Source organism: Mustelus asterias, unplaced genomic scaffold (genome assembly GCF_964213995.1).
Source record: "Mustelus asterias unplaced genomic scaffold, sMusAst1.hap1.1 HAP1_SCAFFOLD_2662, whole genome shotgun sequence".
In the NCBI taxonomy this organism is placed as follows: Eukaryota; Metazoa; Chordata; class Chondrichthyes; order Carcharhiniformes; family Triakidae; genus Mustelus; species Mustelus asterias.
Genome location: NW_027592607.1, coordinates 12,501 through 17,500, shown reverse-complemented (window position 1 = coordinate 17,500; position 5,000 = coordinate 12,501). Strand labels below are relative to the sequence as shown.

Here is a 5,000-nt window from a genome sequence, read left to right as displayed (position 1 = left end):
ACGCACACGGTACTGCGAGCGCTGCGTGCCCCCTCGCACTCGGCGCCGGACCGGGCTCGGCACGTCAACTGTTCCAGAGAATCGTTTGCGGCGAGGCGTGCGCCCACCTCCACGGTAACGGAAAGCAGTGCTGCTGGCGGGGTCGCGGTGCGACGGCGGTATCGAGCGAGAGAAAAGCAGGGCCGTGGGACACACAGCCTGCCGGAGCGAAAGGCCAGACGCCAAGGACGAAGCCGGGCGGCGGAGCGCACGGGCTGCAAGCGGCGGGTGGCCACGCCGCGGCCAGGACAGCACCTTTCACGTAGAAGACTTCGGCGGCAGCAGGACACGGGGAGACACCGGAGCGAGGACCACACGGCCAAGTCGGCTCTGCGACGATTCGAACCCAAGGCACACGTTGAACGCGGGCGCAGGCACATTGCCCCAGAACCGCAACGGCAGAGGGTGGGCTGCGGAGTGTGGAAGGAGCCGCAGCTCCAGCGCAACACAAGCAACGACACCCAACCGCCACGGATTCCCACGACAAAAATGCAAGCACTCGCACGCGCAACAGAGGGAAGAAAAGCACGGCACGACCGAGCACCGATCCAGGCATCAAGCGTCACACGCGTCAAGCTGCCGTCCTCCACGCGACGGCACTGAACGGCCACGGCAACCCACCGGCAGGCAACCGAGCACGGACCACGCGAGGCAACGTGTCCGGAGACGTCCAGCGGACAGTCACTCCACTCTCTCACTCTCTGTGCCGGAGCACCCAACCGAGCCAACTCTTGCGGATCCTTCCCGTGGACGAGCCACACACACACATCAACAGAGAGTCAACCCCCCTGGCCCGAGCCTAATGGAAGGCACACACGGTCCCGGCAGCGAGGCAGTCACGTTCTCTCTCTCTGGCAACCCGATGACAGCCGTGCCGGCGACCCCGAGGTGGCTGGGCCAGTGCGGGAGCGGGCAGTGCCGACGAGCCCGGAGGCGGACGCCGGCACCCAAGAGGTCAAGCTCTCCGACGCGGATTACTCTGGGTCTGCACTTAGGGGGACAGAGAGGACGGCACCTCTGCGACACCCCAGCCGCGCTCTTCGGCGCACGGATGCGCGCGAAGTGCGATTGATTGTCAAGCGACCCTCAGACAGACGTAGCCCCGGGAGGAACCCGGGGCCGCAAAGTGCGTTCAAAGTGTCGATGATCAATGTGTCCTGCAATTCACATTAATTCTCGCAGCTAGCTGCGTTCTTCATCGACGCACGAGCCGAGTGATCCACCGCTAAAAGTTGTATCGGGTTTCGGATCGGTTGCCCGATCCTGGGACGCGCAAAACGCTCCCCCGCCGACGTGACGGTGGAGCCCCAGCCTGGCGCGTACCACGGCGTGAGCCCGGAGGCGCACGCACTCGAGCGACAATCAAGCGAAAAAAAGGAGGAATCAGGGCGCTCGCAGGCGTTGAGTGCCGGCGTGGGTGAGGGGCCGGGGCCCGCCACGCGCCGTCACGCCCCGCAACAGCCAGAGGCAGAGTTCTCTGGTGTCACCGTCTGGCGGTAGGCTCGAGAGTCGAGGCGAGGCCGCAGCGGACTGAGTCGGGTGCAAGCCGCGGAGGACAGGCCGACGCTACGGGCGCAAGCCGACCCCGCACGCCCCAACCTCGGCGGGCTGGGGAAGGGGGCGCGGCGGAACGCTCGCAAGCGCGGCTGCCCCCGCGGACAGGCACATTCTCTCGAACGCGGTGGACGCTCGCTCAAGTCAGCACGAGACCAGACCGGACCGACAGGCGGACAACGAATCTTTAAACCTCGCACCCACCCTCCGCACACGGGTGCCGGAGGAATGGTGAGCATGAACAGGTACCCCTCACCGGGCTTTGAAGAGAGTGACTAGAATGCGACCAAAGCTTCACCGCGGCGGGAGACAAAAAGGCCCCTGACTGCACCAGAACGTCTCCCTGCGGAGTCACACAGTGGCCGTTCACCGTGGTCCCGTCGACAAGCCGCCAGGACAAGCACCCAAGCCCGCAGCAGCTCTCTTCGTTTCAACTGCGGATGTAATGCTGCAAGGCGGTGGCAAGGTCACGTCGCAGCCCGCAAGCCGTCGCCAAGGCGAGAGGAAGACGGTCCCCACAGCGGGCACACACAGACGGACGTGGAGCACGGGGCGGCGGCCCACAGGTGCGCACACGCGCCGTGCCGAGGATCGGTGCGGACGCCGGTGACATCGCACCCGGCAGAGCGGCTAGGCAGAAGTCGCTGCGGAGGAGGAGCACCGTCGGCGGAACGGTCTGCTGGCGGGCGAGGGACCAAACGAGCAGCTAGAACGGGCGGAGTGGACCGGACTGCAGAAGCGGAGTGAGTGCGTGGCTGACGCCACCGTCTCCCTCCGAGCGTCTGCTCGCGCCGGCCAAACCGCCGAACCGCTGAACGAAAGGACCGCATCGTCCCACGCAGGCAGGCCGGCCGTGTTGCCGTGCGTGCCCCCACCTCTCGGACGGACTGCAAAGACACCCTACGAAGCCAACGGCGAAGCCCTTCCAACGGCGCAGGCGTAGCGTGTGCGGCACCCGCATGGACTTGCCGGCGTGCAACCGAGCGTGTGCGTGCTCGTCGGTGGCGGCGCCCGCGCGCCGGCCCAACCGAGTGGGACCGAGATCGACGTCGCCCGGCTTCGGCGGAACGTGCGTACGGGTGACCAGGCGCGTTCGACGGGTACGGCGAAATTGTCGGTGTGACCTCCCACCCGCGTGGGAGGCGCCAGCGTCAGTACGGGCCACGGCCCCGGGGCCAACCCCCGTGAGGCTCTCCTGCCTGGCCCAACCGGCGCAGCCTTCGAGTTCAAGGAGTGACGGGCCGCCCTCCCCGGAGAGGTGGCGGGCCCCCGGCCGACAAAGATCCTTCACAACGTGTTCACCAACAGAAACCTTGTTACGATTTTTATTCTGTGTTACGGGTTTCGGTTCGGGCCCCCGGAGAGGTTGTCCGATACCTGGCCCCGGGGCCGGCCCCCGTGGGGCTCTCCTGCCTGGCCCAACCGGCGCCAGCCTTCGCGTTCAAGGAGTGACGGGCCGCCCTCCCCGGAGAGGTGGCGGGCCCCCGGCCGACAAAGATCCTTCACAACGTGTTCACCAACAGAAACCTTGTTACGACTTTTATACCGTGTCGGGTTTCGGCTCGGGCCCCCGGAGAGGTTGTCCGATCCTGGGACGCGCTAAACGCTCCCCCGCCGACGTGACGGTGGAGCCCCAGCCTGGCGCGTACCACGGCGTGAGCCCCGGAGGCACACGCACTCGAGCGACAATCAAGCGAAAAACCTTTCTCGGAGGCAACAGGGCGCTCGCAGGCGTTGAGTGCCGGCGTGGGTGACGGGCCGGAGCCCGACACGCGCCGTCACGCCCCGCAACAGCCAGAGGCAGAGTTCTCTGGTGTCACCGTCTGGCGGAAGGCTCGAGAGTCGAGGCGAGGCCGCAGCGGACTGAGTCGGGTGCAAGCCGCGGAGGACAGGCCGACGCTACGGGCGCAAGCCGACCCCGCACGCCCCAACCTCGGCGGGCTGGGGAAGGGGGCGCGGCGGAACGCTCGCAAGCGCGGCTGCCCCCGCGGACAGGCACATTCTCTCGAACGCGGAGGACACTCGCTCAAGTCAGCACGAGACCGGACCGACAGGCGGACCACGAATCTTTAAACCTCGCACCCACCCTCTGCACGCGGGTGCTCGAGGAATGGTGAGCATGAACAGGTACCCCGTACCGGGATTGAAGAGAGAGTGACTAGAATGCGACCAAAGCTTCACCGCGGCGGGAGACAAAAAGGCCCCTGACTGCACCAGAACGTCTCCCTGCGGAGTCACACAGTGGCCGTTCACCGTGGTCCCGTCGACAAGCCGCCAGGACAAGCACCCAAGCCCGCAGCAGCTCTCTTCGTTTCAACTGCGGATGTAATGCTGCAAGGCGGTGGCAAGGTCACGTCGCAGCCCGCAAGCCGTCGCCCAGGCGAGAGGAAGACGGTCCCCACAGCGGGCACACACGGACGGACGTGGAGCACGGGGCGGCAGCCCACAGGTGCGCACCCGCGCCGTGCCGAGGATCGGTGCGGACGCCGGAGACATCGCACCCGGCAGAGGGGCTAGGCAGAAGTCGCTGCGGAGGAGGAGCACCGTCGGCGGAACGGTCTGCTGGAGGGCGAGGGACCAAACGAGCAGCTAGAACGGGCGGAGTGGACCGGACTGCAGAAGCAGAGTGAGTGCGTGGCTGACGCCACCGTCTCCCCCCAAGCATCTGCTCGCGCCGGCCAAACCGTGGAACCGCTGAACGAAAGGACCGCATCGTCCCAAGCAGGCAGGCCGGCCGTGTTGCCGTGCGTGCCCCCACCTCTCGGACGGACTGCAAAGACACCCCCACAGGGCTGTGTGCGACGCCAACGGCGAAGCCCTTCCAACGACGCAGGCGTTGCGTGTGCGGCACCAATGCCGAGGATCGGTGCGGACGCCGGAGACATCGCACCCGGCAGAGGGGCTAGGCAGAAGTCGCTGCGGAGGAGGAGCACCGTCGGCGGAACGGTCTGCTGGCGGGCGAGGGACCAAACGAGCAGCTAGAACGGGCGGAGTGGACCGGACTGCAGAAGCAGAGTGAGTGCGTGGCTGACGCCACCGTCTCCCCCCAAGCATCTGCTCGCGCCGGCCAAACCGTGGAACCGCTGAACGAAAGGACCGCATCGTCCCAAGCAGGCAGGCCGGCCGTGTTGCCGTGCGTGCCCCCACCTCTCGGACGGACTGCAAAGACACCCCCACAGGGCTGTGTGCGACGCCAACGGCGAAGCCCTTCCAACGACGCAGGCGTTGCGTGTGCGGCACCAATGCCGAGGATCGGTGCGGACGCCGGAGACATCGCACCCGGCAGAGGGGCTAGGCAGAAGTCGCTGCGGAGGAGGAGCACCGTCGGCGGAACGGTCTGCTGGCGGGCGAGGGACCAAACGAGCAGCTAGAACGGGCGGAGTGGACCGGACTGCAGAAGCAGAGTG

At 67.0% G+C, this 5,000-nt stretch overlaps 1 non-coding gene across 1 annotated transcript; it reads right to left on the bottom strand.

Moving 5' to 3' along the window:
* Positions 1-1,119: 1,119 nt before the first annotated feature.
* Positions 1,120-1,273, bottom strand: LOC144489905 (5.8S ribosomal RNA). The gene has a single exon (XR_013497095.1). It is a non-coding gene; the product is annotated as a 5.8S ribosomal RNA (ribosomal RNA).
* Positions 1,274-5,000: the final 3,727 nt, after the last annotated feature.